Source organism: Terrapene carolina, unplaced genomic scaffold (assembly GCF_002925995.2).
Source record: "Terrapene carolina triunguis isolate 2854851 unplaced genomic scaffold, T_m_triunguis-2.0 Scaffold58, whole genome shotgun sequence".
NCBI classification, from domain to species: domain Eukaryota; kingdom Metazoa; phylum Chordata; order Testudines; family Emydidae; genus Terrapene; species Terrapene triunguis.
In genome coordinates, this window is record NW_020664409.1 from 87323158 (window position 1) to 87348391 (window position 25234).

At 40.2% G+C, this 25234-nt stretch overlaps 1 protein-coding gene across 1 annotated transcript in view; it reads right to left on the minus strand.

Moving 5' to 3' along the window:
• The window catches only part of CSMD3 (CUB and Sushi multiple domains 3), a 1099171-nt gene that overhangs the window by 1000841 nt on the left and 73096 nt on the right, over nt 1–25234 (minus strand). The window lies entirely within an intron of this gene.

Here is a 25234-nt window from a genome sequence, read left to right on the forward strand (position 1 = left end):
CATTGATTTCACAAAACCTGTTTTCCAAATAAGACCACCAAATTCTGTCTTCAAATCTGCACCGTGTATAATTGAAAATTTTAAGTTATGCCTTCCTGGGGAATAAGGTGTATATAGAGATCTATTTTAAATATATATGTATACATAAATCTATTCTAAACATAATCTACCTGTATGAGATCTCCCCCACTCTTCAGATATGTGGATCCCCTGAAACATGTCTTTCGGATAATCCATGGTAGAATATAAAAAAAACACAATTTCACCAAAGATCATTGCTGTCATGACAGAACAGCTGGGGCTTCAAGAGTGAACAGGAAGGAACCCAGAGGAGGGAAAGCAGAGACACCAGACAGAAGAGAACATGGGAAAATTAAAACTAAGAATGAGAGAACTGAGAAAGATCGAGATAACTGGAAAGGAACTAGGAAAGAGAAGGTAAGGAGGAACAGTGAATCTGATCAAATATCTATTGAAGTTAACAGAAAGACTCCCTAATGAAAATACTCCCATTGTCTTCATGGTCCTTGGATCAATCTGAGTGGATAGGGAGAGAGGGAATTGCCTTTTGACTTCATCACAAACCCCCCCCCCAAAAAAAAACCAACAAGAAGTATATTGGGTCCTAGATGTGTTAGAAGCACAGACGTAGAAATTCTGTCCATAGCCAGATACACAAACAGCTATCTATAAAATAAAAGGGCAGAGTATAGCAACATTTTTCCATTTTGTAGAGGCCCAAAGAGTCTAATAAAAGTTCTATTTCAAATGCTTATTTTCAAAAATGGGTAGAGTTTAATCATCTTCAAATTATCATTCTTGAACTGTATTTGTGGACCCAACGTCAGCCTACATTTATCCACAACCTATGTGTGTTTCAACAGTTTTCTCACTTTTAAAAAAAAAAATTCAGCTTTATCAGGAATATTATTCTTTTATTTTTCTGTACAGAATATTTCTATCACTGGATGGCAGTAACAAGACAATTCCAAGAAAGCAATAGGCATTAGTACTACTTTTCTTAAATTATTACTCTGCTTTGTCTTATCACTCTTGCTTAAAATGACAGAATTTTAATTAAAAATTTAATGTGGATATCTTTTCAGAGAGCTCAGTGACATTAAGCTTGTTACATTACTTACATTATTTTGACATCATTGTTTAATTCTGGAATTTATTTATTGAAATGGACTGGGCCAGTTTTGTATTTTTAATAGCCAATTAATTATGAATACAGTAAGTAAAGTAAAGACTGAAATTGAAAAACGACTTACTTGTAAAAAAAAAAAAAAATCTTATGTTCAGAAATTGAACTGTACCAATATGCCTTCAGGCCTGCACATGCTTAAACTTATTCATGTGAGTAGTCCCATTGGCATGATTGGGACTACTCATATAAAAGTATTTAAGTCTTCTCAGGATCAAAGCATACGTATGTTGATAGTGTTTTGAGGCCAGAAAGGATCATCATCTAGTCTCACCTCTTGTATAACACAGGCCATTGAATGTTACCGAATTACCCATGTATTGATCTCAATGACTTATGTTTAACTAAATCAGATCTTCCAGAAAGGCATCCAGTCAGATTTGAAGACATCAAGAGATGGAGCAACTACCACTCCCCTTAGTAGTTTTGTTCCAGTGATTAAATCACCCTCATTGTTAAAAATTTGTTGCTTTTCTAATTTAAATTTGTCTGGCTTCAGCTCTCATCCTTTGATCCTTGTATTGCCTTTCTCAGTAAACATGCTTCAAATCATTCATCATATTTAAAATAAATAAATAAATAACGTGCAACATCCAGAATAGAAAAGTTACCAAACTTTCATTCATCATTGAGGCAAGAGACAAGCTTGGAATTTCTGAAGGATATAACATTTCTGTAAATGCCATTTGTTACTTTCACAGTAACAATTCAGTTATGCTTCAAGACATGGTGAAGTGACACATTTATTTTGAGAAAATGGCTCAAATTGGGGAGAAATATATCCCACACAGGAAGTTGAGATTTGTCAAACGGATAATGGGTGGAAAGCTGAATTTTCAGAATATTAACCAATATATCAAATTCCCATTTGTTAAGGCCAAGCTTCACCCCCCAGATTTTGACAGCAATATTCTTCTGTAGTTTTGGTCTAGTAAAAACAGAATATCCAGGTAGAATGTCAGCTCTGTATATCAGACAGCAGAAATTCTACCGTAAAACTGGAGATTATTGAATACTTTTAATGATGATGATAGACATTTTTGTAGAGGATCCTTGGACATCAATCATCTACTGGTTCATCCCAAAAGTCTCCCTGAATGCATAGGCTGCTGACCCTATTTTGTGGAATCATGTCTTCTTGCCCTCCATGGGCAGTGGAATGGCACAGATTGTATTGTGGTCAAGGTCCTCCATGCCACTGAGGGAAGAGGCAGAATTTGCCTTATAGAAAATAGATTCTTTTTAAGAATTTGTAATTTGTGCAACTTTCTCTCCTTTGGTCTTTTGGGGAGAGGGATAGCTCAGTGGTTTGAGCATTGGCCTGCTAAACCCAGGGTTGTGAATTCAATACTTAAGGGGTCATCTAGAGATCTGGGGCAAAAATCTGTCTGGGGATTGGTCCTGAGGTCCTTTCCAACCCTGATATTTTATGATTCTAATATATCCACTAGAACTATTTGTTACTATGAATATTTTATTATAGAGATGGAATTTACTCAGTTTCTGAACATGTAATGGGCTCTGAACATTTGCAACCACATGGATTCTTTTGCAGAATCAGGCTACAGAACTTTAAGTCAAATATATTCTCATTTATCCCTTGGCTCACCCAGTGCCAATATGTGTCATATCCTTTTGGCTTGGAATGCAAAGAGCACATTTGCCTCAGTAGATACAAATCAAAACAATTCTAAGGAACCTTAAAAACCCTTGATTCCAGTTACTCCCCATCACCTCTCACACACTCATGTATCCCTCCTACCTCCATACTGTCTTGAGGATTTACAAACGTATGAATAATTCACATTCTCTTGTTCTATAATTCTTTACTAATTCCACTTGGCTCTGGGAAATATTTTGCTTTCCTCAACACTTCTGCAAACTGATCTTACCTGGGTTCACTAAGGGTAAATTCAGCCTGTAGATAAGATTTCCTTATCAAATTTTTCATGCTTACCCCTGAGCATTTCCCTTCACTCATGTTCCTTATATATTTAGTATGGTTTCTGTTTGCCTCAACATCCCATTTACCCTTTTAGCATATTTTTTTAATTTTTTCCGTGTGATCTTTTTCTGTCTTCTCCAACTTTTATTTAGAACCTGAGCAGCGGTGGAGAAGAAATATGGTCCTATAAATGATTACCAGTACTTCTCATCTCACCCCACCTCCACACTTGCTCTGACTCTCCTTTGCTAAAGCTCCCAATTCTGCACTTCCTCACTCGTCACAATGTACCAACTTCAGCTCTGACCTACATCTAATGCAGCCTTACGTTGTGTATATCAGTGTCTTGTTTGACTCAATTATAATTAACCTGCACATGGGAGCTCTGCATTGGAGAGTGGGGATCAAGTTACCACTAATTACATCTCATCTGTGATACTTATGCCTGTGTTTGCATTGTCAGTGGAGGTGGCTATTCTTCATGTTATTTTTCAAAAACTAATTTTAGCTTTGCAATTAAAACACAGTTATTTCTCCCCTCTCCCTTGTTCCAAAGGGATTAACACAAGCAGGAATTATTTGGACCCATATGTCTAAACCAATACTTAGAAACACTGTCTTGCAACAATTCACACCAATGAAGTATCTATTATCTTTCCTGGTCTCTAGATCTCATACAGATACATCAATTTGCCAAGTCAAATTTCTCAGTGATTTTCAAACAGCTTGTATCTTTGGATATTAAATTGCACACTGAAATAGATTAAACTATCTGACATGCACAAACATAGGATAGGAGGCAAGCATTAATATTAGAGTTACCGTATTGAATTATCAAATTACTCTGTCTTCAGAATGTGTGGTAGGAGCTACATTGAAAAAAAGTCAAAACAATTTTTTCCCCCATCAAAAATGCTGTTTTGTCAAAACTGCAAGGGGTGGGGGGGCAAAAAAGAGACCCCATAATGGCCAACAGCCCAGTGGTTAGGACACTTGTCTGTGATGTGGGAACAGAGGTTCAACTCCCTACTCCAAATCAGGCAAAGCAGAGACTTCAACCAGCTCTCCCATATCCCTCCTAAGTTCCCTAACAGGCTATTGGCCATTCCAGATGCACCTGCTCTCATCTTCTTTCATGAAAAATTTCATAAGGCCATTTTTGTTCCACATTAGAACAAAACCATATTTTGAAATCTCAACATCGTCTGTTGTTTTCCTACCAGCCCTACTTACCAGCTATAACTGTAAGGTGAGTCTAACTTTAAATACATATTTCTTATTCACATCTAGCAGGAAACATGAAGTGACATTTAATGTAAAATGGGGGAGCTCATGGCAAAACAGGAGATTAGTGTGGATTCTGCAAAATTCCTAAGAGAAAGAAATTCAGGGGCCCCTTCTAACACTACCACACAAGTTCCTGACACTTTCCCATAGATGATACTGCACCATTCATTGTGTTGAGCAGATTCAAATTTAGCGGTTGATCTATCTCTTGGATGGGTGACAGTATATTTTTCTATGTTACAGAAAATAATTAAATTTTAAAGTTTAACGTAACCAGAAAAAACAATTCCTACTGCTTGTTCCTAGGGCACGTACAGCCCAACTGGTACCTTTGAGGCTATTAATTGGGCAATCCAACTTTAAGCAGGTTACATTCTACATTATGTTCGATAAAAACCAGGCTAATTGGGAAACTGCCTCTCCTAATGAATTGGTGTGGCCCTTGAGATTAGGCAGAGTTCTAGAACCAACTGTTCTGGATTTAAATGTCTGGGGTCTGAGCATTCTCAATGTAGGGCTCTTCAGTTTCAGAATTCTCTTTGCACAGTGTTCTGCCAGAGTCTGCTGGTGTCTTACTATGTTGCATTGTGCAAGATATCTCTTTTCTCAAACACATGCTTGAAAAAATAGATGCATAGAAAAAGCATGGATATTAAACTTTGCAAGTATATCAAATCATCTGATAGCACATTTTATACTTCTAAAAATTAAAACGAGTCCAATATTTATGTAGAAGGAGTATCCTAAAATAATCAAACTCCCAGAAACATATTGTTATGAGTTATTTAACCTTCTTATGTTTTAGTTAAACCTCACTGAAACCATTGTGTGAACGTGCCCTTCCATTTATGATCGCTGTTAGAGAGTTGAGGAACCTCACCTAAAAAATGCAGCCCAGAACCTAGCACCATGCGGATGTGTTGTTTGACTAGGGTGTGTGCCCATGTGTGTACACATGCCACAAACAGAGACAGAACAACCTGAAGCAGCATAGGCTGAAAGAGTCAGACGGACAGCCTGAACAAGCTCAGTGTGTAACCCTGGAAGATTCTATGGAGAGGGATTCTGATTCTGGTGTTAACTAAAGAGGCTTGGGACTATAAGCAAAGAAGTGATACCATGATTTTGGTTCCTCCTGCATTTGAAGAAGCAGGACTTTGTACATTCCTTGTAAATTAACAAGGCTGTATCAAACAAAATACTAGATGCCATCATCAATTTCTCTTCCAACTGGAATACCCTCAGTCCCAAATTTTGGCTAGCCACTTGGATCGAAAAACAGTAATAATATAAATGGAATAGAGTAAATATGATGTAGATCTTGAAAGCGTTCATTTGACAAAACAACCAGTGCATTCCTTTTCTGAAGGCATTCAATGGAACTGAAAGGAAACTCATTTACAACTGGTCAAAAGAAATTTTTGTAAACCACAGTTCATGGTTAAGCTGTGAAATTCGTTGCCACAAGATATGAGTCAAAGAAATTAGTATTTCTTTAAAAAGGACTAGACATTCATAGCGACAATGTGAATATTTCTAGTTACATTGGGTAGAAATAATTCTATATATGGCAGAAAGATAACCATTTTGCCTAAGACCAAACTTCCCTTGTAGGCAGGTTGTTCGAAAACAGACTGGTGGTTTCTTGTACTTTCCTCTGGATCAATTATCCAAGAAAGGATACCGGATGAGATGGATGGAGTAGTCCCATCTGGTGTGTCTATTATGCTGCTAAAATTGTTTTTAAAGTTTCCTTTCAAGTTTTAAAGATTGTTTTAAAGTTCCTTTTATCTTCATAAGACTTATCAATCTAACAGTCTCTTTGTATCATTCATGTATTTGATACAAAAACATAAAAATTCATTTTATAGAATTAAGAACTTGATTCAGATCTTGTGAGCTGTGCTAGAAATAAAACTGTGACACATCAACAGTAAAATATTCTGAATATTCAGGATCTCTTCTGTAGAAGTTTACTTTGGGCCTGATCCAATACGTATTGAAGTCAATTTTTAATTGACTTGAGTACCATTTATTAATCAAGGATTATAAGAACATATTTCTTATTGTGAAGTAAAGCTTTGGGCTGGATGTGCAAAGCTAGACTCGTATAGATAGTGCTGTTAAAATTAGTAGCCCTGTTAAAATAAGAAAGGATTAAAATGAGACTATCCACATGAAGTAATGATTTTTTTTAAATATTATCCACATACTAAAGGTTTTCAGATCAGGCTTATTGTCTGCATCAAATTTAGATAAATCAATTAGACTAAATCTAATTTATATGTACAATAGATACCTAATAGCTAACTACTATATATGATAGTTTGACAGTAAGAAACATCCTAAAAAAACAACAACCATGCTCTGTATTTTAAAAACTCTTGCAATTTACAAAAGTTCACTATGTTTGCTTAAAATTTAAAGAGTTAACTATTAAAAAGGTAATCAGTATGCATCTTTCTTTGAGATGATATCTTGAATAAATGTATGTAGCAGAATAACGAAAAAGCTCCATCTACTGGTTTTCAGTACACAGCAAAAATGAAGATTTCATTATTAATTTCCAGACAGGTAATCTCACAGTTTCCTCCATCAGTATAAATGTCAAACAGCAACATCACTAAAGAGGCAAATAAAAAAAGTACCCCAGCCCTGACAGTCTATTCAACTGGCATGGCATCGCTTGCTTCTTTTTCTTATCGATAGCACCCATTTTACTACAAATGAAGAAACTATTTATTAATTTAACCATGTTCTGTGGGCTGAACTATTAGAGAAATTATCCAATAAGCCAAAATTATGTGGTCTTCTTGGTCAAAATTATGGAGTTGGCTGCACAGCAAACTGATCTAATCCAGGGAAAAGTCGACATGGCACACAATGCCAGAATTAAAATCGGCAACCCCTCCTAGCTGGGATTAGGCAAGATATTAGAGCCTTAAGGTTACACCAATCATCACTGCAGCATGATATCTAATATATCTTTTATCTGGGGACTATATCCTGCTCTGAAATAATAGCTTTGGTAGCAATGGCTCCTTTAAAAATCTGCACTCATGAGCCAGCAAATAACCTGAGCTCCCACCCCCACAATTTAGGAAGCCAGTGCATCTCTTGATGTAAATTTCCAGTTCTTAGATGTTACCCTTGAGAAAAGGGCAGGTCTAGGAGACTGCAGAAGATTGAAATCTGCATTATGTGGCAACAGATAACAGGGAAACAGCTCCCCTAAATAGAAAGCAATTGCTAAAGTCTCAGAGTCCCAGTGCCCTTATAATTCTATAATAAGTTTGAATTTTAATATTTTCATAACTGCAGCCAAATTTGTGGTCTTTTTTCTCATTCTACTTTGAAGAGAAAGTTGCATAAACTTAAAGTTCAGAATACTTGAAAAAAACTATATAAAGAAAACAGCTTTGCTTTACTACACGTCAGGTTTTTTCCAAGTGTATTTTAAACAATAAATAAAATTGATATAGAAATACATATTAATATTTAGAAATTGTTTTGGTATTAAATGATATTTTCATTGCATATTTAACTATATCAGTATATAATTTATTAATATAAATTATATTCCATGAATATTTTACCATATACAGTATCAGGTAGAATAAATGATACACGAGAACACTGTAAAAAGATGCTGGCCAGGAGGTCCTGAGCCAGGCCCCTGTTAGCCCAGCTCCGATTAAAAAGCATTAATTGGGGCTGGCTGAGTATGCCACACCTAATTGGGGCTATATAAGTCTGGCAGAGGGGGGAGGAGACAGGAAAGGGAGGAGCCAAAGGCTGTGCATCCCTGCTAATTAGAGAAGCTAGCTGTCCCCCAGGTTGTTGGTTTGGAGCAGACTGTAAATAGAAGGTGGTGGGAACTGACACTGAAAATAAAAAGTACTGGTGATTGCACTCAGAAGAGGTCTCTGGCTGATTTGTTGCGAGGGCAAGCAAAGGCCTTGTTACAGTCACCATCAAGGGCAATTTGTAAATAATCAGATTCTTCGACTCTTATATTGAGTAGTTTGACTGAAATCATGGAGAATTTGGTCACAAATACATAAAAGTAGATGCCTTTCAACTCTACACATTCTTCTTTTATATACATATTTTGACCCATCTTTGACTTAAATCTGAGATCAAATTTAAGACACAGGACCATAGTAAAACAATTTTATTCCATTATTGTGTCTCAGATAAGCAATTGTGCACGACCCCAATATTACATCATTATCACAGTAATGCTAGTCATGAAATCTCAGGACATGTGTTTAGCTAGCTATTTTCCTGCGTGCCATACACACACACACACACACACACACACACACACACACACACGCAGTGACTCAAAGATTTGTTGCAAGAGGCTGAGATGAAGATCAGTGACCTGTATAGATATAGTACCCTGATAATTACAGGAGGACACATTCTGTCTTCATCTGCACATTGGCTCTTGCTGAATTCTATTGAGTGATGTGGGTGCGTTAGAGGGCAAAATTTGGCTAACAGTAATTAGTACTGTATTATTACAGAATATGAGTATAATTATTTCTGGCTTCTAAAGTGCAGTGCAGGTCACATGGTAATTATGGTTGAAGCCACTAAGTGTAATTATGGGAGAAGCAGTCACAAATCAGAAAAAAAAGTAAAAAAAAGGATCATGGAAGGTAGAACAGACAAATAATAATAGCAAAGACAGGGACTGAAAAGACAGATGAATACCATGCATAGCTCACATTTCAAAGTTAGAGTAATGAAATGATTTTGACAACTACTTTAAAATATTACAAGAAAGGTTATATACAGGTCTTAAATATGACCCACTACTTTCTTTAGCCACAGTGAGTAACTTAATTCCCCCAAAATGGGCCAGTTTAGCTCCCAAGTTAACAAGTTCTAATGGTAAAGTAAAAAACTTACTAAACAAGCTCCATCTATTCTCTCCTTAATAATCATCTCTCCCTAGTCTCTTCCAGCAGCCACATCATAACCAGGGAAGCCCCAAGCATTTTGTTGCTTTAGGAGAACTTCACTGTATGTAATTTCCCATCTGTAGTGAGCTGGAATGGCCTCCCTCTGGACTTGAGAGCGAGGGACCACTACCCTCCCCCTGGTGGGTGGAGCCAGATTGCCCCCACCCCTTCACTGTGGTGGGACACAAAATAAAAACGGAGGGCCCTGCAATTGAGCGGGAGTCATGGAAGGAGATTGACCTATCCAGTCTGCTGCAGGCCACCACAGCTGAGCCTGTGCTGTGCAGCGCCCTGCTCCTGGAGGAGACCGACCCTAGAGAGGAGTTGCCAGGACTGCTGTCCACAGTGTACCTAAGGAGACAGGATCCTTGGACTACAGAAGCCCCCTCTTCAGACTGTGGTAGGGAGTAGCGCAGGGAAACCAGACTTTAGTCTGATTTTGTTGCTGGAGCAGGGGTCAGCATGTTTTGGAAAGACCCCCGCTGACCCATTGGTGAAACTGTTCACAACTGTTAGGGCTTTGGGCTGGGACCCGATGGAGTAGTAGGCGTCTGGTTTTCAACTGGAACACTAGTCAAAAAGGGACGCTCGTGGCTCCAGGCTGTTAAAAGTCTGGTCGGCAGCTCAGCAGGGCTACGACAGGCTCCCTGCCTACCTTGACTCTGCGCAGCTCCTGGAAGTAGCCGGCATGTCTCTGCGGCCCGTAGGCACAGGTGCGATCAGGGAAGCTCTGGGAACCACTGCCAATGGGAGCTGTGGGGGTGGTGCCTGTGGGCACGGGCTGTGTACACTGCACAGAGCCTCCAGGCTGCGCCTCCGTCTACGGGTCAGACATGGCAATTGCTTCCAGGAGAAGTGTGGAGTCAGGGTAGGCAGGGAGCCTGCCTTAGCCCTGCTGTGCTGCCAACCGGGGGCCACCTGAGGTAAGCACCACCTGGCCGGAGCCCGCACCCCAAACACCATGCCCCAGGTCAGAACCCCCTCCCACACCCAAACATCCTCCCAGAGCCTGCACCCCCTTCCGCACTCCAAACCTCTGCCCCAGCCTCCTCCCGCATCCTGAACCCCTAATTTCTGGCCCAAACCTGGAGCCCACACCCCCAGCTCGAGTCCTCACCCCCTGCCTCAGCCCAGTGAAAGTGAGTGAAGGTGGGGCAGAGCGAGTGACAGAAGTAGGGGGGCTGGAGTGAGTGGGGGGCAGGTCCTCAGAGAAGGGGCGGGGCAGGAGTGGGGCAAGGGTGTTTGGTTTTGTGCATTTAGAAAATTTGCCGTAGGGTGGTCCAGGGTCCCCTACACCCCTGCCACCAACCCCACCCCTAGGGTGGTGGCCTTTTCACCCCTAGGCCAGAAGGCCTGTGCTTGACTTGTGGCTTGCCTCCATCAGGAGACTGTGAGCCTTCGACTGTGTGTTTTGTTGGCTGCCTTAGCCAAGAGGCTTAGGCTAAAGCCTGCTCCCTGCTCTGCCTTACTGAAAGTGCCAGAGCCTTAGAATGTTAACTGCTGTCAGCTCCAACCAGAACACTATGGGCTAAAGGCTGTTTATGCTGTGCCCCCCTAGAGGGCCAGAGTCCTAGACTCTTGATTGGTAGCAGCCAGAGCTGGGAGACTCTGGGCTAAAGACTGCTCACTGCTCTGCTGTGCCCGAGGGGGCTAGAGCACCAGACTGTTAATGGTGGTTTGCCTCTGTTAGGAGGCTACAGAGCTATAGACTGCTTATTCCTCGGCCCCGCCAGCAGGACCCAAGCCTGAGTACTGTTACCTGACACAGTGAGGCAGAGTGGCCTCCCTCCCCACTTGAGAGCAAGGGACCACTACACCATCCTATGCTATTCTACACTCAGACATTTTTCTACACTTTCCTTAGACCTGCATCTACACCATTACTTTCTCTCTCTCTCTCCCCCTCTCTCTCCTTTCCATCCCCTCAAATCGGTGATCTAGATTCTGTGCTTCCTGAGCTGGGCAGCAGAAGGTACAGCTGAGAAGATTCTGCCACCTCTGGGGGCAGGTATAGTCCATGGCTGCTCTAATTTATAGCAGACTCTACACAGACTGCTCTGCGCCAAGAATAGCCCTGGCACAGAATCCTATGGCTACTCTACTTTCTCTGGCATGGCTTCTCTTGGGGAAAAAAAATAGTATGTGATCATGTAATTAAAGAGTGTTCATGTGCATTATAATACATGGGAAGAACTTAAGATTGCACAGGGATGTTTGAAGTGCGGAGATGCTTGTTGGGGGACTTCAGAAAGCCCCAGAAAGACCCTGCAGGGGATAAGTTTGTACTTTCCACTACCTTCTCCTGAATTCCTCACCGATACCAGAGGCCTCCCTCAGGGGAAGAAACAACAGCAAGTGGGAAGAGCAGCAGGACAACTTTTGCTCCGAACACTCCTTCACTAAAGCAGCCAGTCCTAAATACAGCCAAACCAGGGTCTTCCATTTCTCCTTTCTCTACAGGGCTCAGAGGAACTGTCACAGCCTCCTGACTAGTGTGACCAGAGGTCCTGATTTTATACGGACAGTCTCAATATTTGGGGCTGTGTCTTATATAGATGCCTATTGTCCCAATGCCCTATCCCGATTTTTCACATTTGCTATCTGATCACCCTACTCCTGACATCATATTAATTCTGCTCCAAAACTTTGACTCTGGACATTCTTCACATATCCTCTGTTGCCATTGGTAGCTGGTCAAAAAAACATGACAAAATCTTTTACCAAAGTTCTCAAAAATAAAAGTCAATTAGTCCCATCTTTATCCTGGTTTCTCCCTACAACTGCAACCCTTTCAATGGCCAGGATCACTTGCCCAGGCCATTATGCTTCTTATCCTTCTCCCCTGTTTCTTTTTCCTTTTCACTTATCTCCCCATCTCATGGCAGAGTGACTTATGTTTTAGGTGCCAGAAAAAAATGGAACTACAAGGGATTAAAACAGAGCAGTGTTTTCCTTCCTGGCTTTCTGGAATGTGTGTGTCTATTTGAGAAGCCGGGAGGGCTGCACATTGGATTTATTAGGATTTTAGGGAGGTAATTTTGCAGCACTGGCTGTTTTTTAAACAGTCCTTGTCATAACTATAAAGGGAAGGGTAACAGCTCTCTGTGTACAGAGACTCCAAATCCTTTTACCTGTAAAGGGTTAAGAAGCTCGGGTAACCTGGCTGACACCTGACCCAAGGACCAATAAGGAGACAAGATACTTTCAAATCTTGGGGGGGGAAAGGCTTTTGTGTGTGCTCTTTGTTTTAAGGGGTGGTTCGCTCTTGGGACTGAGAGGGACCAGACATCAATCCAGGTTCTCCCCATCTTTCTAAACAAGTCTCTCCTAATTTCAAACTAGTAAGTAAAAGACAGGCAAGGCGTCTTAGATTTACTTTGTTTTCTCAACTTGTAAATGTACCTTTTTACCAGAGTGTGTATCTTTGTTTGCTGTACTTTGAACCTAAGACAGAGGGGGGTCCTCTGAGCTCTTTAAGTTTGATTACCCTGTAAAGTTATTCTCCATACTGATTTTACAGAGATGATTTTTACCTTTTTCTTTAATTAAAAGCCTTCTTTTTTAAGAACCAGATTGATTTCTCCTTGTTTTAAGATCCAAGGGGGTTTGGATCTGTATTCACCAGGAGTTGGTGAAAGGAGGGTGGAAGGAAGGAGGGGGGATGGTTAACTTCTCCTTGTTTTAAGATCCAAGGGGGTTTGGATCTGTGTTCACCAGGGAATTGGTGAAAGGTTTCTCAAGGCTTCCCAGGGAGGGAATTCTTGTGATGGTGGCAGCGGACCAAAGCTAAGCTGGTAGATAAGCTTAGAAGTTTTTATGCAGGCCCCTACATTTGAACCCTAAAGTTCAAAGTGGGGATCCAGCCTTGACAGTCCTATACTATTTTTCCTCTCTTGGAATCTTTCAAATAAGGAATCCCCATGCCCAAATCTGATTCACATCTCATGTAAACAACTAGTCCCCTTCCTCCTTTCCTCCAGTCCTGCCTCTGACGATTTTTTTGATGTTACTTTATAGAATATGATGCATATACCACAATAAGGCATGTAGGGAGAACATAACCTCAAGGTAAACATGAGGAGAGAATATATCCCCAGCTTTGTTCTCTCTTCATGTTTACCTTGCGTTTATGTGCCATAGAAGTAGTGTTCCCATCTTCCAGATGTGGAAACAGAAGCCAATCCCTCTCTCCTTCGCTCCAACTGCAAGAACAATGTTAACTCACAATTTATGCAGAGGCCTACCTTATATGAGAATTTATTGCTTGGATAAAATGGGTCTCTTACATTTTGTTTTATTTCTTAAAATTACTGTTTTGCATAAGAATACTATTTCTCTGCTTCACAGGAGTTATTGTAGGGTTATTGTATTAACTGATTAGTGTTTGTAAAGGGCTTTGAGATCATCCAATGGCAGGTGCCATAGAGGTGCAATGTAGTATTGTGTGGATTCACATGCCTCCTTTTGTACCTGCAGAACTGAAACCCCAGAATTTAAATGCTTTAAATTAGTGAAAGGAGCAACAATGTGTAACAAGAGGGGAATAGTACCTACCTAGTTGCCAATGTTATCTAATCCAACAGCTATTTTCTTCATCATCATTTTTTTGGACTGTAAGAACTTAAGAACGGCCATACTGGGTCAGACCAAAGGTCCATTTAGCCCAATATCCTGTCTTCTGACAGTGGCCAATACTGGGTGCCTCAGAAGGAATGAACAGAATAGGTAATCAAGGTGATCCATCCCCTGTTGCCCATTCCCCGTTTAGGCAAACAGAGGCTAGGGACATGATCCCTGCCCATCCTGGCTAGTAGCCACTGATGGACCTATCCTCCATGAATGTATCTAGTTCTTTTTTGAACCCTGTTATTGTGTTGGCCTTCACAACATCCTGTAGCAAAGAGTGCCACAGAGTTGACTGTGCGTTGTGTGAAGAAATACTTCCTTTTCTTTGTTTTAAACCTGCTGCTTATTAACTTCATTTTGTGACCCCTAGTTCTTGTGTTATGAAAAGGAGTTAATAACATTTCCTTATTTACTTTCTTCACACCAGTCATGATTTTATAGACATCTATCATATCCCCCCTTAGTTGTCTCTTTTCCAAGATGAAAAGTCCCAGTCTTATTAATCTCTCCTCATATGGAAGTCGTTCCATACCCCTAATCATTTTTGTTGCCCTTTTTAGAACCTTTTCCAGTTCCAATATATCTTTTTTAAAGATGGGGCAACCACATCTGCACACTGTATTCAAGATGTGGGTGTACCCTGGATTTATATAGAGGCAATATGATATTTTATATCTTTTTAACTATCCCTTTCTTAATGATCCCCAACATTCTGTTCACTTTTTTGACTGCCGCTGCACATTGAGTGGATGTTTTCAGAGATCTATCCACAATGACTCCAAGGCTTGGTCTACACTAACCCCCCCACTTCGGACTAAGGTACGCAAATTCAGCTACGTTAATAACGTAGCTGAATTCGAAGTACCTTAGTCCGAAGTTACCGCGGTCCAGACGCGGCAGGAAGGCTCCCCCGTCGATGCTGCGTACTCCGCTCGCCGAGCTGGAGTACCAGCGTCGACGGCGAGCACTTCCGGGATCGATCCGGAGCACTTCCGGGATCGATCCGGGATCGATTAATCGCGTCTTAACCAGACGCGATAAATCGAACTCAGAAAACCGATTGCTTACATCCGGACCCGGATGTAAGTGAAGACGTACCCCAAGATCTCTTTCTTGAGTGGCAACAGCTAATTTAGACACCATCATTTTATATGTATAGTTGGGATGATGTTTTCCAATGTGCATTACTTTGTATTTATCAACACCTAATTTAATCTGCCATTTTGTTGCCTAGTCACTCTGTTTTGAGAGATCATTTTGTAGCTCTTCGCAGTCTGCCTGGGACTTAACTATCTTGAGTAGTTTTGTATCATCTGCAAATTTTGCCACCTCACTGTTTACCCCTTTTTCCAGATAATTTATGAATATGTTGAATAGGACTATATTTTAACCAGTTACCCATCCATGGGAGGACCTTCCCTTTTATCCCATGACAGCTTACCTGTCAGGGAGAATCTTGTACAGATCTCTCAAAAGTCCATTCACTCCACTCCAGAAGAGTTATGTAAGTTTTGCAGTCTACCCCATGGTTATGACTGTTGTGCATCTGGAAAGCCCTCAGGTTGCCAGATCTACATTCTCCCAGCAGATCTGTTTTCAACAATCATGTAGTGTGTGACTGGTTAACTTAAGTCACATGCTATTGTTCTTGTTTCCTGACTGGGGGACTAAAACTTTAAAGATGAAAATAATGAATAACATGCAAATAATGGATACTCTTGTTCACACGCAAGTCTTGTCTGCATGGACATACTGGTATTCATACAAACAGCAATTCCCAAACAAGCATGCAAAGAAAAGCCCGTTCACAGAAAATAAGAGCTGAACGAAACAGTCATTCACTATTTCAGTAAATATTTGAAAAAGCTGCTTTTCAGCATTCATCCAGCTCTACTGAACTGTTGGACCATCAGTGGTCTCTTATTTGTTTGGAAAATTCAATATTAAAGACAGTCAGAATACATCATCTCAATTTTTAAAAAATAAGTTACCTTTAAAATCCAACCTCCCCCAGCTCATTCCTACTATTTAGTGTACTACTCCTTTACATCCTAGCTACAGGATGAAGAAACCCACTGCTGGAGCAGCAGCAACAGTAAGGACAAATTTTGCCTGCTGCTGAACAAAGTGCTGCTGAACATACCTGTCCAAGTGGAAGATTGAAAGTTCTGGGTTTTGCCTCTCAGCATGAATGAGAGCTCAAGTCCCTTCTGACCCCCATGATAGACAGAGTACATCCTCTATTCCTGCATGAGGTCAGTCACTTTATCCTTTTTTGGTTTTAAATCCCATGGGTAAAATCTTAGCTTTTGTAATGAGGAAAATACTTTATTATTCAGAAAAAGCCTGTAGATTAAAATTCAGTTTTTAATAGCTGATAGCTGCCTTATCCTGTGACAATTGGGCAGAGTTAGCAGAAGAAGTTCTCATACATTTTACATATATATATATATATATATATATATATCACATATATATAATTAGTGATTTAATAGGCAAGTTCACCTATCCCTCCCTCAAAAGAGCAAGGAGGGCCACATATGATTCTCCAGCACTGCATACAAATTACTTTTCCCTCAAGCAGAAAAGGTTAAGGTGCCCAAAAGATCAAGGGTTGCACTCCTTGAAATACCTTCCCTGCTGTCCTGGGAGTTCTGTTATAGGAGCAATCAGCAGAGTAGAACTATTTCGTCAGACAGGGTATCATGCAGAGTCTGCTTGGATCGGCAGTCTGGTCAGTCCGCCCTTCTGTTCTGAGTGTCTATAGTCATATTCTGGAGACAACAGTGTTAAATTCTGTTCCACTAGGATGTACAGGTTTCTCCTTATGTTTGACCGGAGTTATCTGATCCTTGTTCTCAAAGGCTCTGGAGCCCCCTTTGGCTCTTAAGTCTCTGTTAAGGGGCAGGTGGGGAACCCAGGCCCACCCACTCCACTGGGTTCCAGCTCAGGGCAGACAGAATGAATCCTCAACAATTTTGCTTTACCCTGAGCTCTTTCCTACCCCCCTTGGTTCTGCAGGCTAGCAGTCTGAGTCTCTGGTCATTCCTCCTTTGGGTTGTTTTCATTCTGGGGCAGCTTCTCACCAGCTTGCTGGCAGGACCTTCTTTCTCTAGCCCACTTTTCCTCAACTTTTAAATTCTCTCAGCTCCATTGAGGCTGCCAATCAGCATTGCCCAGCAATTCCTGCATTAAGCCTTGGTTGCCAGGCCCTCGTGGGGTCTGTATATCCCAAGACAACATAAAACACATCAGGACCTTTTGGAATTCTTTGTAAAGGAGAGAATGAGAGAGCAGCCAAGTGGTTAGGGCTCTCTGCACGAATGTGTGAGACCCAGGTTTCTGTTCTCTGACTGATTCAAAGTAGGAACTTCAACTTGAATCTCTCACATTCACGGTGAGTAGCTGAACCAACAGGCTGTTGGAGTTTCTGGGGTAGGTCTCTCTCTAAATTCCATTCTAAAGATGAGTAACTTTCCCAAATGTTTCACTGAAACGGTTACATTCCTGCAAAAAGTTTCAGTTTCAATTATTTGGCCTTTTTCTGATGAAACAACCCCACCAACTCTACCAGCGGTGCTATGCTCAGTTCATGCTGAATTAATCGTTTACACAGACAGTTCTAGCAGTGAGCTCACCAAGGTAAGGAAATTTGCAGCATCCCTGGGATACCTAACCGTATCTACACCTCCAATTATGGAACCAGAACTCTCTTTCTATATTCTGCATCACCCCCAAACTATCTCCCACTGAATTCTGTGACATGTCATCAAAATCTTGTCATATTATCTCTTGGTGTACTCATACAAAGTCATTGTTTGTGACCAAGTTGAGCCCAGACATACTTGTATTATTAGCAACCTATCCGTGTTTAAAATGCAATACTTTATGCTTTGATGGATGGTGTTATTAAATAGAAATCCCAATCTTCTCATATCCTAATTAGACAAATATCACCTACAAATTGGGGGGGGGGAGAGGAGGAGGAAGAGTGTCCAACTCTGGGTCACTGGCAATAACTGCTTAAGAACAATCCCCTCCCTCACTTAGTCACACATTAGATATGTAGCAAGTTCTGGTAAAACCATAATGAGAATTACGACAAAAGGAGAAATATGCCATACCGCTCATAAACACGGTTACTCCAATTATGTACTGGAATGTCCCAAGGTACTGGTTAGTGTGGGATTCAGACCCATAAGTCACCAGCTCATTCAGTGGTCTCAGTGTCTTTGCCTCATTTTCACTCTCTATGAAAAAGATATACAATGAAATACATCATAGGAGGTTTGTGCTTGTGATACTAGATACAGGTTCATAAGAGCATATTAAGGTGCCTAAAAGAAAGATGGTGTAAGTAGCATCCTGAATTGGCAGAAGAACAAAGTTCTGACACCATTCATATAATGTTAATAGAGCAAATGGGAGTTCTTGAAGAAGTTAACTATTATGCATCCGAGTTGATTGCAGGATATTCTCTTCACACATACACACATTTGCCAAAATTTTAAGCCAATGAGTTCCTAAAGTTAGGAACATAACTTCATATTCAGGCACCTAATTTGGCAGCCTAACTTTCAGAGGTACTAAATGTCCAACAGTTCCCACAGAGGGGAGAGAGAGGAAAATTGAGATGCATAAGTCTACCTGCAAATTCAGTGGGAGCTGCTGAGTACTCAACACTTTTGAAAAAAATCACACCATTCATTTAGATAGCTAAATGTGGACTTGAAGCCTAATTTTTAAAAACCTTGGCTATCTTTTCTAAATGTATTGATTTGAAACAGAGGATTAATAAGATATTTCTCCAGCATTCAGTTGCTGAATTTTAAACTCAGATTAACTAAAATGAAGAAGAATGACCTAATATTTGTAGTTGTACAGTTCACGGTTTCTTTGCAGATACTGTATCATTCTGAGTACTGTTTTGCTATGTGTTTTATAATGGGTTAGTGAATTAACCTGACACTCAGGTTAATTCATTCTACTCTGTCTCATATATCTTCTCTAAGCCATTTAGTTTCTGTGGTGAGATATGATGTTTGAAAAGAAGGTTTTACAGAATATTAATTTTTAAAATTTATTTTCAACATCTGACTTCTCTTTGAGAAAGATTTTCAGTGTGTTTTATCCTAAAGTATGCCTAGCTCTCAGCCCACATAATGTTAATAAGTTAATTTAGTTCATGCACAATGACTGCATAATACATTAAAATTGGCCATGTACATACAGCTCTATTGTCAAATGCTAGTGAGATTTACTTTTTTGTTAAGACTAGTGTGTTTTAAATGGATTTTGTAACCTAAAACAGTTGAGTGATACGAGGCCAAGTTCAGCCTTGCTTTCAGCAGGTGCCATGCTTTCAATTTCATAGAGCTGTTTAAACAGAGGGATTTGTGGTGGGGCATCCACCCCACACTCACCTTGGAGGGGTTAATATAGGAATAGAGGCCAATTCGCCTAGGCTGCACCTACGACCCAGTGAGGCTTAATTGGGGATTTAAAATGTGTACACTTGGACTGAGATTGAGATGGAAATAGGAGACTGACTTATTGAAAGTCTCTGGATAAGGATAAAAGGGATAAAAACAAGGGTGATGTCATGGTAAGGGCCTACTACAGACCACCTAACCAGGAAGAAGAGGCGGATGAGGCTTTTTTTAAACAACTAACAAAATCATCCAAAGCACAGGACTTGGTACTGATAGGGCACTTCAACTACCCAGACATCTGTTGGGAAAGATCATCCAACAGGGCACAGATCATCCAGCAAGTTCTTGGAATGTATTGGAGACAATTTTTTAGTTCAGAAGTTGGAGAAAGCTACTAGGGGAGAGGCTCCAGATTTTATTTTGACAAATAGGGAGGAATTGGTTGAGAATTTGAAAGTGGAAGGCATTTTAGGTGAAAGTAATCATGAAATGTTAAGAGTTCATGATTCTAAGGAATGGTACGAGAGAAAAGATCACAATAAAGATAATGGATTTCAAGAAGGCAGAGTTTAGCTAACTCAGGGAGTTGGTAGGTAAGATCCCATGGGAAGCAAGTCTAAGGGGGAAAAGCAGTTCAAGAGAGTTGGCAGTTTTTCCAAGTTACATTATTAAGCGCACAAAAGCAAACTATCCCACTGTGTAGGAAAGATAGGAAGTATGGCAAGAGACCACCCTGGCTTAACCAGGAGATCCTCAATGATCTGAAACTCAAAAAAGAGTCCTACAAAGAGTGGAAACTAAGTCAAATTACAAAAGATGAATATAAACAAATAACACAAATATGTAAGAACAAAATTAGAAAGGCCAAGGCACAAAATGAGATCAAACTAACTAGAGACAAAATGAGATCAAACTAACTAGAGACATAAAAGGTAACAAGAAAACAAACATTCGATAAATACATTAGAAGCAAGAGGAAGACCAAGGCCAGGGTAGGCCCCATTATTCAATGGGGGGAGAAATGAGGTAGGATTAGATGCTAAAATAGGGAAAGAGCAAGTTTAAAATTACTTAGACAAGTTAGATGTCTTCAAGTCACCAGAGCCTGATGAAATACTTCCTAGAATACTCAAGCTGACTGAGGAGGCATCTGAGCCATTAGCGATTATCTTTGAAAAGTCATGGAAGACAGGAGAGATTCCAGAGGACTGGAAAATGTTAAATATAGTGTCAATCTATAAAAAGGGAAATAAGAACAACTTGGGGAATTACAGACCAGTCAACTTAATGTCAGTACCTGGAAAGATAATGGCGCGAATAATTAAGCCATCAATTTGTAAACACCTAGAAGATTATAAGGTGATAAGTAACAGTCAGCATGGATTTGTCAAGAACAAATCATGTCAAAGCAACCTAATAGCTTTCTATGATAGGGTAACAAGTCTTTTGGATAGAGGGAAAGTGTTAGATGTGGTAAATCTTGACTTTAGTAAGGCATTTGATATGGTCACGCATGACCTTTTCATAAACAAACTAGGGAAATATAACCTAGATGAAGCTACTATAAGGTAGGTGCATAACTAGTTGAAAACTATTCCCAGAAAGTAGTTATCAGTGGTTCACAGTTAAGCTGGAAGGACATATCAAGTGGGTTCCCGCAGGGATCAGTTCTGGGTCCAGTTCTGTTCCGTATCTTCATCAATGATTTAGGTAATGGCATAGAGAGTACACTTATAAAGTTTGCGAATGACATCAAGCTGGTAGAGGTTGCAAGTGCTTTGGAGGATAGGATAGGATTAAAATTCAAAATGATCTGGACAAACTGGAGAAATGGTCTGAAGAAAGTAGGATGAAATTCAATAAGGAGAAATGCAAAGTACTCCACTTAGGAAGGAACAATCAGCTGCACACATACAAAATGGGAAATGACTGCCTAGGAAGGAGTACTGCAGAAAGGGATCTGGGGGTCATAGTGCATCACAAGTTAAATATGAGTCAACAGTGTAACACTGTTGCAAAAAAAAAAAAGCAAACATAATTCTGGGATGTGTTAGCAGAAGTGATGTAAGCAAGACACAAGACATAATTCTTCCACTCTCTGAGATGAAGTATTATCCCCCATTTTACAGGTGGGGAACTGAGGCACAGAGAGATTGAGGCTAAAATTGTCCACAGTGCTGATTTGACCTCCACTGGAGTATTGTTTACAGTTCTGGGCACCACATTTCAGGAAAGATGTGGACAAATTGAAGAAAGTCCAGAGAAAAGCAACAAAAATGATTAAAGGTCTAGAAAACATGACCTATGAGGGAAGATTGAAAAAATTGGGATTTGTCTAGTCTGGAGAAGAGAAGACTGAGAGGAGTCATGATAACATTTTTAAAGTACAGAAAAGGTTGTTACAAGGAGGAGGGAGAAAAAAGTGTTCTCTTTAACCTCTGAGAACAGGACAAAAAGCAATGGCTTTAAACTGCAGCAAGGGTGGTTTAGGTTGAACATTAGGAAAAACTTCCTAACTGTCAGGGTGATTAAGCACTGAATAAATTGCCTAGGGAGGTTGTAGAATCTCCATCATTGGAGATTTTTAAGAGCAGGTTGGACAAACACCTGTCAGGGATGGTCTAGATAATACTTAGTCCTGCCGTGAGTGCAGGGGACTAGACTCTATGACCTCTCAAGATTCCTTCCAGTCCTATGATTTTATGAAGCTCATCTGGGTAGAAACAGATGGAGCCTCTACAAAGTCAGGGAGCTGGCAACAGAGAAAGTATAGCCTGCAGTTACACTTCCTCATATGAGTGGGGAGAGTGGGAGCCTGCAATATGCAGTGTAGGAAGCAGCCCAGGGAAGAAGCAGTAAGGGCTAGAAAATAAAAATGTGAGCTGAATGACCTGTGATTGATAGTTTGGAGCCTGTTGTGTAAAGTGGGCTCAGGTTCCCCTACAAGCCACTGTGGGAGTGGCACGCTAGGGACAGCCTATGTGGGGACTGCTGGGAAGAGTTTGGAAGAAGACTTTGATAATACCCTGGAAGTGGAGTGGGGGAGAACTTCAGTGTGACTTGGCTGGAGGACTAAGCCATGAAAAGGAAAGTGCTGCAGTTCTGGGAGCATGAAAGAGGCCACAAAGTGAGTGACTGAGACAATGGTTTGAGTAACAGTAAGAAGGGGCATCAGTCCATGTAGAAAGCTAATTCCACTAGGAGGTGCCAGAGTGGAAAGAGTGCGCCCTGTTACGGAGTTGCATTTACTTACGATAAGGCTGAATCTGAACTACTGTATCTTATTGCAAAAATAAATCTATATTTTAGAATGTCAAATATAATGGTGGTAAGATGCTACTCATATCTCTAAGGTTTTTAAACAAGATTTAATGTATATTTTATTTTAGAATGTAATTTTTCCAAACTCATTTTTTTTAAATAAATGGTTTTTGTCATGGCAAAAAGTGTCACATCTCATGAAATTAAGTATAAACGTCTGAGACAAGAGCCTCTAGTTTTAAAACTAGATTAAACATTGATTTATATTTTAGGGAATAAATTGTCCACTTAGTGCACAATGTCTGCCCAGCTGCTTCCTCTCTATGTTGCCTGGAGTCACCAGACACACCACCCCAGTAAGTATCCATTTATGCTGAATGTACAGGTACATTCTTATATATCACTGTATTCCCTTTCTCCCCGAAACACTTCACCATTTAATTCTCTGCTTTGTAGCAGTAGTTTTTTTTCAAACCCTCAGATTTGGTCCCCTAGAGTGATGCACTTAAATCCATGTTTTGTTACGCATCTAACTAAAAATAGCCAGTGCATAACAGATGGATATAGGTGCATCACTCTAGGCACCTGCATGTCAACTTTTTCCCTTCGTCACTAAATATGCCACCAATTAAAAATACTGAAATACACTTAAGTGCAATGACATGGAAATAACAAGGTTTAAGCATGCAAGGCATTACCGTTTTCTAACCTGTACCCTCAGTCTTGCCTGTTGCTAAATTGTTGTTTCAACTAACATGCAAAACATACAGTATGCTTTTTTAGTTCTACACATATCTACAAGAACTGTTGCTGTTGCTTTATTTTTCATCCCATCAATTGAAAAGAAACAGACTGGGTTTAGTGACAACTGTGTTTTGGGGAAAGTCATTCCTAAAGTGGAGATTAATCCCACAAACCATGTAACTGTGCCTCATAATAGCAAAAAATAGTAAACAACCTTTATACTCCACTTCCACTTCACAGTTTTGGTTGTTTGGTTGTTAGAAGCTGGAAAAAAAACTCAGGGAAATCTGTAGCTGAAACATTTTGTTTAGGTTTTCCCCTCTCATTTTAAGACGGAGCTTGACTCCAAACCATTCGCCTATGAGAGAGTCAAAGACATTAAGGCTTCGGATATATCGAACACATGTGAAATAGTGATAAACAGACACCAGGGTTATATTTTTGTACTATCACTTGAAAAGTGAGTCCGTTTCATGGGCCTGAACGCAAGGGTTCCACTGTGGAATAAAACAAGTCTGCTAATAGGGATTTCCCGATTAGGCCTCTAGGGTTAAAATAAAGTAAAATTAGGATTAAAAAAGCTCTCCACTTCCAGAAATGCTATCACTTTATGACAACTAGAAGACAGATAGAAGCTATATACATTCTATAGCTGCTGGCCTCTGAAGCAGCCATTCAAGCCTAGGACTTGGGAGGCCTGGGTTCAAGTCTCTGCTTTGCCACACACTGTGCATCACCTTGAGCAAATCTCTCTGTGCCCAAGTTCCCCATCTGAAAAAAAAATGGGAATAGCAGTATTTTCCTAACTGAGAGGGTTGTTTTGAGAATAAGTGCATGAAGAGGAAAATATGTAAGATGACAGACATTTTCCTTTTGTTTATATTTTATGCTCCTTTCTTCCCTTTCTCTCAGGGTCCCCCACTGGCCCCAGTGTAGGAAAGGCCTGGCCCTCTTTGAAGCCACCTATGTGTAGTACTCTAATGCTGTGATAATGACCACCCACACTACTTGGAATCCCCCTATGTCCCTCCCCTGAAATGAGAGGAAGCTGCACAACCACAGAAGAAGAAATGTCATGGGAACAGGCTCTCATGCATTTTTTATTATTATTTATTCCTGCTTTGGCCAGGTTTGATGTAATATCAGAAAAACCTTTCCCATATTATTTTGGAAGAGGTCAGAAAATGTAGGCATGTGATGGGGAAAAAAATAAAGAGTCAGCTAATTTTGTCCAACTACTTCTTCCCCCAGTAACAGATTGGTGGTAAGGGAAAGGAAATATGAAGTGAGTGGCCTTTTGAGGCTAATCCAGCATGGAAATTGCAGCCTGCCACGTTACTTGAGCCATCGTGTACTGGTTTGTAAACAATTACTAACACCTGATCTTGGAAATACAATGGTATCACTCACCTATTTACAGTTAAGCACATGCATGAGTATTTGCAGGAGTGGGAGCCTAATTTGGAACCACTTACCTATAGCTGTATATAGACAAGAGGTTAAACACAAGATTGTTAATAAATAGTCCAGGGATGGAATGTTGCTGAATTAATGAGGAAAATCCCAAACAAAGGAAATATGTGATGATAATCAGCTGAGCATGGAGTCAGAACATCTGTCCTAAAACTTCAGAAAATAAGACATAATGGACTCAAACTTTTCCATTCTCAGTTTCTGTATTTCTTTAAAGACTATTTTTGTCTATTATATTTCTGAACCTTTTAAATTATGATTTTAAATTATGTTCAGTACTAAAGAG